At 45.3% G+C, this 13,584-nt stretch overlaps 1 protein-coding gene across 1 annotated transcript in view; it reads left to right on the plus strand.

Annotated features, from left to right (window-relative positions):
* Fry (FRY microtubule binding protein) overlaps nt 1-13,584 on the plus strand; it is a 388,874-nt gene that overhangs the window by 79,998 nt on the left and 295,292 nt on the right. The window contains exon 2 of the mRNA XM_041677848.1: nt 10,556-10,728. The gene's annotated coding sequence lies outside the window, so the exon portion shown is untranslated. The remainder of the gene's footprint in view (nt 1-10,555; nt 10,729-13,584) is intronic.

Below are 13,584 nucleotides of genomic sequence, written 5' to 3' on the forward strand. Positions count from 1 at the left end.
TGAGGCTATTTCCCTAAGTCTACCTGCTCACAGGGTAGGGTTATTGGTTATGTGTTAAGTGACCTGTAGGGAACTAGGAACCCCAAGAACAGAATACGAGAATTGAAGGCACACCTCAAAGCCTATTGCTAGCTCCCCCAGCAAGGTTCAAGTGGCTACTAGGAAAATGAAGCTGTCTGCAAATGTTGGATTTGCAGAAGAGCTAAAGCGGTAGTTCTCAACCTGTGGGTCGTGACCCCATTGGAGTCACATATCAGATTTTTACATAACGAGTCATAACAGTAGCAAAATTACAGTTACGAAATAGCCAGGACTATAGAGCAAGCTCCAGATCACCAACTGAGACTATATAGCAAGATCCTGTCCCAAACAAAACAAAACACATATACAAACAGCAAAAATAATGAAAAATGAAGCTTTAGACTGGCGTTTTGCCTGGTGCTCTGTTACTCTGACTCGAGACCTTTGGTGGAAACCTTTCTATGTGACTACAGGACAAAGACAGAATCTGAATAAATATACCATTTGGAGGGTTTGCTCCATACAATTTTTTTAAAAATCTTCATGATAATATTTACAAATGAGTCAATTTTATCATAAGAATCCGGGCAACAAGTTTCTCTTATAAATGGGAGGATAGGTTAGCTGGGTGTGGCCCTGTATTCCCTGTGCTCAGGTGGAAGAGACGCTGGACCACATAGTCAGTTCCAGGTCTGCCTAGGCTACACAGTGAACCCCTATCTTTAAATAAGCATGTTAATAATAAACAGAGAGCGATGAGGTAAAGACAAGATAAATGTATAGACCACCGTTCCTTCCGAATCATGAGTCCCAGGTCTTGAGATCCTTTGGGGGAAGGATATCTACCCCAATTTTCATAGTGTCTTCCACTGTCCGTTTGCCTCTGCCTCCTCATAAATTGGAATAATTAACATCCAATTTAGTTTGTATTAATATTTTATTCATTTTGCAGTGCTGATGAGGTCAAGTCCAGGGCCTCACGTATGCCAGGAGAACACTCTACCGCTGAGATTTGCCTCACCCGTTTCTTTCCTGGCTTTTGACCCAGGCACATCCTCTCTCCCTTACCTCACTTAGTGGCTGATAGCAGCTCTGTTGGCTCCTCGCGGCCACGGGAAACACTTCACAGGGAGGCAGCAGCTCCTCCTGGGCCGAGGATGGCTCTGGGGTTGGACTTGGGTGGGTAACAGATGGCCAGGCAAAGTGCAGTGGGAAAGCGGAGATGTCAAAACGTCGACGGTGCTTGCCTTTGTTGCTAAGACTGTGAGATTTCTTTTTCTGCTTCTTTTTCATTTCTTGACTTCATCATGCTTTTCAAACATGCTGATAAAAAACCAAAACATGCGTTTCTTTTAAAATTAGAAGAGACAGCTAAATTATCTTACCTCTGGATGTTTTCGGTCTAACTACCATAAAGTATCACTCATCTCCTACACTGTGGTCCAGTGTGACTAATAGGACAGGATATTAATGGCGAGCAGGTATCATGACAAGGGTACAAACGCCAGCACCAGCCATACTTCTAGAGTCACTGTAGGTTCTTATCTCAATTAGTCACTGTAATTTATAATATGCATTTAGAGTTGTGTTTTACAAGAGTGGAAAAGACTGGTTTGGTTTACATGGTTTGCTATGACCCTTCCCTGGCTTCTAGGATATGATGTAAACTAAATCCTCATTTTGTCTAGAAAAGGGGAAAAGAGAAGATGGATAGGTGGACTCACCTGAGATAAACGTTCTGAGAGAATCGAAGGTGAGCATTTACTAAGGCCCTTCTTCTTAGAAGGGGGGGTTCCCAGCTCTGAACAAGCTGCTTGATGCTGGGATTCAGGAATGGGCAGAGAAACGGACCACACGCCACCATCTTGACGCAATACGTGGTGTGTTCAGATTCTGACATGGACATTCTAGGCAGAGACAAAAAATACAATGATGGTGCTTTTTTCTTTTTTGTTTTGTCTGTTTGTTTGTTTGTTTTTTCCAGACATGGTCTTTCTATGTAGCCGTGGCTGTCCTGAACTCACTCTGTAGACCAGGCTGGTCTCAGACTCACAGAGATCCTCCTGCCTCTACCCCACCCCTAACCAAGTGCTGGGATTAAAGTTGTGACCATCTAGATGGTATTCTTTTCAACACTTGACAAGGAGCATGGAATTCTGTGTTCTGCAGGACATCTCTTGAAGTTTCTCACATGCTTCTGCAGCTTCCTCTAGTCGAACAGTAGGGGACATAGCGATGCTCTGTGTGCAGTGATTAGGAACCAGGGCTAGAGGAGACAGACACAGAGAGTACAGACGTCATTGGAAAGCCAAGTGTAAAAGGGGGGGAAATGATCTTTTTTGGACTCTGAAGTTCAAGGGAAACTAGGCTTGCCTGCCATTACTGACAATTTCTCGTGTGGGTTCATGGTCTCACGAGCCTCCTCCAGCTGGGCTGCACCTGCAGGTTTTCCATGCCCGGCCTCGCATCAGGCTGGGGAGGTTCCTTTGGTGAGTATCCTGATTAGGAACATCGACTCTCCAATCAGATAACATGTATAAAGTAATGAGAAAGGGTACCATTTAAGTTGCCAGACACAGCCACCTAGCACTTGTGTGTGTCCATGTTGTTATTATGTTTTATGTGCCAATGACATCTGTCATCTGAACGTTCCAACCATCACTTACTAGACTCCAGCGAGGCATTGATGGGGAAGCGAGCTGGCTTCCATGCTTGGGATCGTAAAATCAAGACTCCAGATCCATAATGACTTGGGCCTAGTAAACAAGGATCCGTGTGTCCATCCAGAGCCAAATGTGTAAATTTCGGTTTTTAAGTCTGAATAAAAACGATGGAAATATACAGATTAACCCAAGTGGGGATAATATAAAAGCATTGCTGAGCTGTTTGCTAAAGCCCAGGATTGGCAAGGTCCCCGTGTACCACGGTAGGTGTTGAAGGAGCGGAAAGCTTTAGCAGAACTGTGGCCATGTCCTATGAAGATAAATGTGGTGCTTACGTCAGCCGTCGACTCTCTGGCCTGGCCAGCATCTTCGTCGGCATGTCAGAGGTGTCCTGCCCAATGATGAGATGTGTTTTAAAGCAGGAAGGAAGCTAGCAGGGGTGGTTTACCAAGGTATGATGGATCAAAGAAGCCATGTCAAAAATGGAATGTGTGCCCGGCAGTGGTGGCGCACGCCTTTAATCCCAGCACTCGGTAGGCAGAGGCAGGCGGATCTCTGTGAGTTCGAGACCAGCCTGGTCTACAAGAGCTAGTTCCACGACAGGCCCCAGGAATGTGTGAGGAATTCAAGTCAGAGAGGTGAGGCCTGTGGAGAGCCACAAGGGTGGGGACACCAGTCACAAGAGGGTGCCTCATCTGGTGAGAGTAGTCCAAGCTCTCTGGTTTTTGTCACCTAGCAACAGTGGTGTGCTTCTGTCAAGTCAGAGATCCAGAAACTCAGCCACTGCTGCCTAAAAAAAGGCGACACTTCAGAAAAAGCTGACCTTTGACCCAGAAATGGGTCGGATGCACTTGAATGCAGAGAACTTGAGTCCTGTGCAGACTGTCAGGGAGGGCTCAGGTTAAGCTGCCATGGGCACGCAGGGGAAACTGAAATCGTCAGTGACAGTAACTATGATGACAGGCCACTGATGTTCCCGCCAGCTCGGTGACAGCAGTCACTCACCACTCTAGTTTTGGAAAACACCTTTCCCAGGACTAAAAATTTTACTAGGGCAAAGATATCTCAAAATATTTAGTTGCTTTAGGAGTGCAAATCTCAGCTCCAACTGCTCAGCAGAAAATTAAAACATAAACTATTGGTCTTTTCCTGGCCAGGCCCATGTGAGTGGATTGGGGTAGACTACGGTTTGTTTATGTTACACCAGATTTTTAAAGGGATCTCCACCCCCCCAAAACTGTCCCTTTAGTCCTTTCCTTAGCTTGAGAAAAGGCCAGGCAGTTCCTGCCATTTTGCTGAAACTTGCAAAATTGAATGAGGGGAAAAAATGCAGGTACAATAAGTTGGGTTGCATGCCAGGAAGAGCTGGTCTGGGAACATTTGTTCTCTGTGCGTGGGTGGCACCATAAACACATGCATGGCATTTAAACCCCTGTAAGAGGGTACCTTGTCATTCCCGTCAGCTTCGCAGATAAACAGAGATGGCTCAAGAGTGGGGTTACGGACGAGAACTAAAAATTTCTTTAAATGTCTTTTATATTTCGTTAAGAATTACCAGTTTGTTTTAAGAGGTCAGTGCCAGCTGTTTAGTATGGAATACTTTTAAAAGTTGTTATTTTCTACATGTCCAAATGCTGCTGCTGTTTGAAACATATATTATAGGGACTGCAGAGGTGTCACGATGGTTGAGAGCACTTGCTGCTCTTCCAGAGGACACAAATTGGGTTCCCAGCACTTACAGAGGGACTCACACCTACCCATCATGGCAGCTTCAGGGGATCCGGAACCCTCTTTTGGCTTCTGTGGATACCCTCTATTGGCTTCTGTGGGTACCCATACACATAACATACACACAGAGAAACATCTAAATAAAGTATTTAATATATATACATATATGTGTGTGTGTGTAATTTTATGCAGGCATACAAATAAAGTGTTCGATATATATTCTATGTATACACATATATATTAAGCATGGAGTCACATGGTTATTTTTCTGCCAGCCCCTGTTCTCTGGACTCTCTCAATACCTCATTTTGCCAATGTCTGTATTTTGCTTAATGAAAGGCCCCACCATGTTTGTGAGATTACCTATATGGTTATCACTCGGGAAATTAGCTCCCAAATCCAAAGATGCTCGGTCCCTTGTAAAAAATAGCATAGTGTTTAGATTAGGCTACACACACCCTCCCATAGGCTTTAAACCATATCCAGCTACTCTGTACTGGCGGTCTCGTCCAGCCTGAGTGCCGTGTGAATAACAGTCTGTGTTTAGGAACAACATGTTGTTCATATATATGCATTATTCATATGTATATTATGTATTCATATATACTCTGTGCTGACACAATCACGAACCATTCTGTGTGTAGGCATGTGGTGTATGCACATGTGTCTGTGTGGTATGTGGACATGTGTGCGTAGGTGTGCACATCCACGCGTGAGTTCAGAGACCAGAGGAGGACATCAGGTGTCCCACTCTGTCACTATCCACCTATTCCTTTGAGGCAGGGTTTCATACTGAGCCTGAAGCTAGATGGCAGCTTGCAAGCCCAGAGATTCCCCCTCTCTCTGTCCCTTGTCTCAGATCTGTTCCCTCCTAATTGTTACTTAGGCATCGGTGTAGGGAGCTTGGACTTTGCATGGCACCAGACGGTAGGTGTTTAATAAACGGGCATGCCTAAGAGGGAAAACGAGCATGTATTTTTGTTATAACAGTATTAGGATTGAACCCAGAGCCTCCCGCATGCTAAGCCCATGCCCTGGGATGCAGCTGCACATCCCTGTCCCTGGGAGACAGACGGTTAAGACCCCCTGGAGAACCGAATTAGGAATGACTGGATAGTGGCATGAGAGAAGCCCAGAAGAGAAGAGGATTTTAGCATTAAGCTTCTAGCGTTTTTTCTAATTGTTGTGAGAGGTCTCCCAAACATCTTCATTACAGTTTGGGGCTTGGTTTATTTTTAACTGTGTGTGTGTGTGAAGCAAGTCTTTCTCTGTACCTGAATAACGACCTAGAGACTTATTAATTATGAAAGCTTGTCTCAACTAGTCCTTATAACTTAAAGTAACCTGTTTTTACTAATCTATGTTTTTACCTTTTTACCTTTTTATCATTCTGTATGTCTAACTCCCTCCTGTCTCCCTGCATCTCCCTTCCTGGGCTCCTCCTACTTCCTTTCTCTTCCCGGAAGTCCCACCTATACCTCCTGCTTAGCTATTGGCCATTCAGCTTTTATTATACCAATCACAGTGAACACGCCTTTACACAGTGTACAAGTATCCCACAACATGTGTGGGCGTGTGGGGTTATGTGCATATTAGTGCAGGTACTTATGAAGGCCACAGGAACTGGGCTCTTGGAGTTATGGCGGCTATAAGTTGCCTGACATGGGCACTGGGAAGCAACCCCAGGTTCTCTGCAGGAGCAGCAAGCACCCAAACCTCGGAACTGCTAAGCCATCTCTCCAACCCCATCATCATTATGTTTTTAAGAACTGAGAAAAGACATCTTTGGCCATAATCACAACATAGATAATACATTGGGCCCAATTGTCTTTGTCCTGGTCCCAAGAGGTGGCTGGTGACTTTTGGAGGAAGGACTGAGAGAGGCCACGTGACCAGGCGATTTTCATTATTCTCATGTTCATTGTTACCTCTGTTTAAAAAGTTCAATGAAGAGCTAAGCAATAGGAAATATTTGCAGATGTGCGTGAGCACTGGGCCAGCAAGACTCCGAGACTCGCTGGAAAAGGCCTAGGGCACCTGTGGGGACCGATTCTAGGAGGTCTCCGAGAAGGGAGGTGACATTGTCAAGGGCCACGTTCAGTAGTTACAGCCTTCTCACGCGGGGCAAAATCATCCAGGAATGCTGTTTCAAGGCTGCCAGAACTCACCAGAGTTCATGACCGCAAGCTGAGGAAGTGACTATGTGCCAGCCCTCTGAACTTTCTCAGAGGAACAAAAGCCGGGAGGAAAGAGCAAACTGTTTGTAGGAACGGCCGAGACATTTAATACATAAAATACACAGCATCTTAATGCCTAGGAATTAGGGTCATTCAAAAAAGATCTGTCCGTTTGATTTATAGAATTATGGAGCCACTTAAAATACAATGGTCGTTATAATGAAAATATCCAATTTTATACTTTATAGATAAGTATTTATCTATAATTACTTATAATTACAATTAGTAATTTATAATTACTTGGGTTTCCTTCAGCCTGGTGCCTAACACCTTCATTCTGTTAGCCGCCTGCGAAAATAAACAAATCGGTGGTTTCATCTGGGCACACGGGTAGACAGCTTGTCTAGAAAGCATAAGGTACTGGTCCTGCTTCCAACACTAGAAAACAAAGAAAAAGAAAGGTAAAATTTCACTTTTGCCTCTTGTATAAAAGGAAAAGTCAGATTTAGTATCCTAACTGGGGGAATATTTGCATTTAAATAAAACAAACTAAATTTTCTTTGGCTGAGTGCCATTCATAGCATACAATTTAAATATTTCAAAAGGATTACTCTGTGTGTGTGTATGTTCACAGATTTAATTTCAGTTTTGAATAAATAAAAGTATTTTCATTTGCAATGCTCTAAAACTTTAATGATAGCAATTTCAAGATGTAGCCACTTCCCCCTTAAGAAATCGTCTTAATTAAGATTCTTGTCTGTCTGTATCACTTTCAGGGGAAGTGACGGGCAGGAAGGAAGTTGTGTGTGGTGTACTATGAATCCTTATATCCCTCTCCCCCATTCTTTAAATTTTCTAAGAATTGGGACATCTGGGATATCGCAGGAATAGAATAGCACTTTTGTTAGGACTTTAATAATTTCTTTTAAAATTAAATCCATTTTTAAATCTCATATCTGTGCTATATTTACATCATTTTCCTCTTTCTCCCTCCCCTCCAACCTTCCTCATGCCCCCACCCCAAAACATGGCTTTTTTTTTCTTTTATTAGATATCTTTGTTTTATTTTATATATGAGCGCCTTACCTGCTTGTCTCTGTGTGCACCATATGCACGCCTGGGGCCTATGAAGGTCAGAATCAGGCATCAGATCCTGTGCAACCAGGGTTGGAAGCCTCCATGCTAGTGCTGAGACCCAAACCTGGGTGCCCTGCAAGAGCAACAAGCACCTTAGCCGCAGGGCCGTCTCTCCATCTTGCCTCTTTTGCTTTAATTATTATTGTGTCTGATAATTTCAGTCTTGGGAAAACATAATTTTATTTTAATGTGAACACTTTTTTTTTTCACAGAACTATTGCTGGCATGGCAAATATTTTCCGACAAACACCAGTAACAGTCTCAAGTCTACTTTGACTTTCTTCACTTGACTTCTTTGGCTCTGAGAGCAGCTTATTCAGCTGATCAAGTCCTGCCTCAGGCCTGCAGTTGTGAGACTCTGCTTTGAACCAAGAACTGTCCTAGGGAACCGTAGAGAGCATTGGTGTCAGGTGCACTAACAGCGCAGCATGTGAGCTTAGTCGTGGGGGGGGGGGGGGTGTTTGTTTGGTTTAGTTTGGTTTGGTTTTTGGTTTTTCGAGACAGGGTTTTTCTGTAGCTTTGGAGCCTGTTCTGGACTTAGCACTTGTAGATCAGGTTGGCCTCGAACTCATAGAGATCCACCTGCCTCTGTCTGCCCTGTGCTGGGATTAAAGGTCTGCACCACTACCGCCCCGCTTAGTCATGTGATTTTGAAGAACTCCAGATCTTCTCCTGCAACTCTGAGATGTTAGACTCTGTGTCTCGGAGTACCCATCTGTAAAACATGTCATTGGGAGGAAACAGTGAAAAGCCAGTACACGCCAAAGGCTTAGTCCAGGGCATAGCTAGTGTTAAACACTCAGTCAGTAAGGACACAGGGACCCTTGGAATGTGGTCCAGATGCCTGTATACTGAGCATCTGCATCTGAAGGATGAAGGCAAGTGATGTGCACACACAAGCAGCCCTTGATGCACGTGTGATGGACTCCGCTTTCCTTAGACTCTGATTTCATCCCCACATCCCTTCACTTCAGCCTCAAAGAAATACCGAGTTGCAGAAAATCTGTCAGAACATCCTGAGCCTGTGCGTTACCTTGTTTCCGTGTTAATTTTCAAGACTTTGTGCGCCAAGACTTCACTACACACTTAGAAATGAAACATTCTTCTTGGTGTTCGGGGTGTGGGATCTGTGTTTTTTCTTACCAAACCACCATGTTAAGATCTGAAGATGCTTGCTCCTTTCCTGCCCCTCCGCGCCAGCAGTACTGATATGCAGCCAGGACTTCAGGCATGCCAGGCAAGTACTCTGCCACCAAGTCATAACCCCAGCCCTTGAGGCTCAGGCTACGTTTCAGTTTGCCAAAAGAGTTCTAAGTCCTAGGTGGGATGCCACGCAGGCAACTGTCAGCATTGGTTAACAAAATAATGATCTCACAAATCCAGTCGCTAGGTCAAAACGGCAACTCTAAGCTGGATGAACTTGGGGAATATACATTTCCCTTCACAAAACCTGTCACAGTTTGAAGACCTGTTTCCAAAAGGGGCAGGAGGAGAACCGAGGAGAATGAATAAAGCCTCCATCAGAGTGGTGGTGTGTTCTGGGTGAGGTAAAGAAATCCAACCGCCAGCTTCTAACTAGTGATACACCTACTTGGAATTCGAGAAACCAGTGTGAGCAGGAATTTCTGAATCATCAGATCCTTTGTGATCCTTATGTCTACTGATCCCTGACACACACAGCTCAGATGGGGAGAGAGAGAGACAGAGAGATCAGTTGATCAATTACTTCATCTTTTGACTCACACTGCATGCAGCCAGAACAGCGTGTGAGGTAGAGGTGTGTGTGTGTGTGTGTGTGTGTGTGTGTGTGTGTGTGTGTGTGTTCGTGTGGTTTAGCTGTGTATCTGTGTGTGCACAAACAGGTATGCATGCACGTAGATTTTGCTGATGGACACATCTCTAGGGCCTGGCTAAGAAGCTGGATTTTCTCAGACTCCCAACCCCTAGGAGCATTTTAGTGGGAAGTCGGGCAGCACCCAGCAAAATCAGCATGTGCCTGTGGTCTGCTGAATGGAGGCTGCCATCAGTGCTGGGGTTGAAGCCTGTTTTCTAGACCTCTGGCTCTCCAGCCGGGCTTCCTGGACTTCTGGAGAAGCCATCTGCCAGGTGGAACACAGGATGGAAGGGTGGGTCAGGACAATCCAGGCTTCCCGGCACTGCAGGCTGACCGCACACGCCCACAACCGGTTCCTTCCTGGTCACGGCTGACAATCTCTCATCTCCCTCTTCTAAGCCAGCTTCAAGTTGGCTGCTGGCCAAATATGAATCAAGGAGGATGTGTTGGAGTGTGTAGTTTGAATCGTAAAGATAGAAGTGTAAAAATACTTCACCAAACTAGTGAAAAAAAAAAGTGTGTTGTGGAAATCCTGGGAGATTATAATAGACTTGCAGCTTGCATCGGCATTTATTCATACTCGGGCTCGTGTTGGCTGTTACAGAAGGACACCAATGAAACAGAAACCTCACATTCGATAGCACTTTTACTGTCCTTCGCCAGAGCACAGCCCGTGTGTCACATCTGCTCTGATTCCCTAGTCTCCAGCACCTAATGATTTATTCTGGAGACACCCCTGCCCCTCCAGCCCCACCCCTGTGCTCTTAACTGTAGAGGGAGGAGCTACTTAGTAATTCTACACCTGGTCAAGCCCACGCCCACCAACTTGCTAAGCTTCCCAAACAAGTGTAGGGCCAACTATGAGAATCTGCAAACTGGGGAGCCAGGGCTGGAGGTGGCTCTGGCTGCCGCTGGGCTTGGCTTCGGGGAGTTTTGTTCTGACTCTCCAATGAATCTACTACAATGGCCGTTGATGACAGCAATTTATATTCCAGAACGAAGAACAAGTTAAATTCATCTCCAAATGAGCTTAAATCGTTAAGACGGAGCAGCCTGCCACCTGAGCTCCCCATCGGCAGTCACAATAAAGGAAAACTTCAAAGAAACATCAAAAACTTGGAACCTGTTCACCTGAGGCGCCCCAGAAAGAGACCATCCATATTCCCAGGTAGGAATTGTTTGAATTCATGCTTTCCTGTTAAACAATGAAATAGACAAAAATTACGTAATGTAGACAATCAAATTGAAACTAATCTGGAGCACTTTTGAGGGCGGAGAGTACCAAAGAAGCAGGGCCTTAAGGAGTCAGAAGAACCACCTTTCACCTCTGTTCTAGAGGAGTTCAAATTGTCTTTGCTTTTCAGAGCGCCGTGTCTTTTTCCTTTGATCTGATTGGTTGTGAGTCCTTCCAGGATCTATTGGGGACAGACAGCTGTGCCGTTTGGACTTGTTAGCACCCACGGGTTTGTGGCACTGCTCCGCTTGCAACCCTGAGAATTCTGTGTAGCGTTTCATGCCCAAGATTGGATTGTTGAGTGGAGCTAACGTTTGGTGTGCACCAGAAATCAACAGCAGCGCGTTCTCAGTGCATGCTTCAAATTCCAACCCTGCAGCAGAGCCTGCGACTGCTTGTAGTCACGGGCTCAATTCACCAATGGAGTGGAGAAAATGTAGTAGGTGACCGGAGAAACGTGAATCTTGGTCTTGATGAGGGATCCTGAAGTTGGCCTTTGATGTTCTGCAGTGAGTTTGTTACGGATGTGTAGAGAGCGGAAGCCACCTGCCACGGGGAAGCCTAACTGCTCACCCACCCGAGCTAAGTGAACTCTGCAGTTTGAATTATTTGCATGACTTGATTTTAGTATTTGCATTGGAATTTCTAGGGAAACTGGAGCTGCCATCTTTGTTCTCGTTCATTGTTTTATTTACTTCGCATGTTTAAAAAATTAGTGGCAATGCCGAGGGCTAGCTGTGTTATGTTAGAAAATGAGAGAATAATTCAGCCCAATGTTATTTCATAAAGATTATACCGACTTCCCTAGTAGTTGACGCTTCATACTGATTTAGGCAATGAACTGGAAAATGATTTGGGGAGCTCGGGGCACTAGGTCACACAATAAAGTTACATTTCTTTGGTTTTTACTTTTTGTGTATGAGTGTTTTGCCTTCATGTATGTCTGCATCGCTCTTGTGCCTGGTGACTGTGGAGAACAGAAGGGGGCTGCTCCAGATCCCCTGGGACGGACTTATGAGTAGTTGTGAGACACAGCGTAGTGCTGGGAATCAAATCCAAGTCCGAGTTCTTACAACAACCCCCCCATACATGCACACATACACAGACACACACACCACACACACATACACACACATACCACCATACACATACCACCTACACACACAGACACACACCACCACAATACATAAACATTACACATACCACCTACACACACACCACCACACACACATATACACACACACCACCTACACACACAGATACACACCACCACACACACATATACACACAAACCACCTAGGTACACATACATACACCATAACACATGCACACATATACACACACCACCTACACACACAGACACACAACACCACACACACACATACACACCTATACCACCATACACACACATACATACACACCACCTACACATACCATCACATACACACACACATATACACAGCACACACCACACACACAGACACACACCACCACAATACACATATACATATATACCACCATACACACACACCACCTACACTCACATACACACACATATACACACATACCACCTAGACACATACACACACCACCTACACACACAGATACACACCACCACACACACATATACACACAAACCACCTAGATACACATACATACACCATCACACATGCACACATATACACACACTACCTACACACACAGACACACAACACCACACACACACACATACACACCCATACCACCATACACACATACATACATACATACCACCTACACATACCACCACATACACACACATATACACAGCACACACCACACACACACACTCCACCACCACCACCACCACCAAAGAGATACTTTTTGTGGAGCTGTTACTTTGATGTTTCTTCTTGATGTTTCTCTGGTATTTGCTCTTTTGGTGGGAGATGAGAAGACTAAGGTTAGCAGGGTCCAGAAGGTATGAGCCATTGGATGTGTTGGCGAAAGAAGGAAGGCACAACATGAAAAACCGCTGGAAGGGGCAGCATTTGGATGTCTAAGGTAAACTCATCTCTGGACCCAGACTCACCATGATTTCCCAGTGGTGACCATGGTGGTTTGAATAGGAACGATCCCTGTAGGCTCACGTGTTTGAATAGTTAGGGAGTGGCCCTATTCGAAAGGATTAGAAGCTTTGACCTTGTTGGAGAAAGTGGGAGTTGGGCTTTGAGGTTTCAAGAACCCAAGCCAGGCTCTTCTCTCTTCCCGCCGCCTGCAGATGTAGATGTAGAAGTCACAGGTTACTCCTCCAACACCGTGTCTGCCCGCCATGCTCCCCACCGTGACAGTGGAGTAAACCTTTGACACGGAAAGCCAGCCCCCATTAAATAACTTCCTTTATCCACGTTTCTTTGGTCCGAGTGTCTCTTCACAGCAATGGAACACTGGGCCAGGAACCAAGTGCTCAGAATGGCTTTGTTTTCCTGAAACCCACAGCAATCAGGTCAGTTTTTTTTGGGGGGGGGTGTTCTCAGTTATTTCTTCTACTGTCACCTGTTCTTCCTCGTCTCTGCTTTCGTTGGTTGGTTGGTGCCATTGTTCCGCTTTCTCCCAGTGTCCCCGGCACAGGCTCCACTCCACAGAGGCTTAGAGAACCCTGGTCCTGCAGCCGTGGTCCTCGCCCTGCCGTGCGGTCACCTGGCCCTAATGGATGGGCACAGCCTCTTCCCCTGGACTTTATGGATATTTCCCTTTTTGGCATTTATGTGACATTTAGTTGACAAAGCTGCTTTGGCAAGGTAAAGTGTG

This window comes from Microtus oregoni, unplaced genomic scaffold, assembly GCF_018167655.1.
Source record: "Microtus oregoni isolate MIOR12 unplaced genomic scaffold, Mior012 000029F_ref0000214, whole genome shotgun sequence".
Lineage (NCBI taxonomy): Eukaryota > Metazoa > Chordata > Mammalia > Rodentia > Cricetidae > Microtus > Microtus oregoni.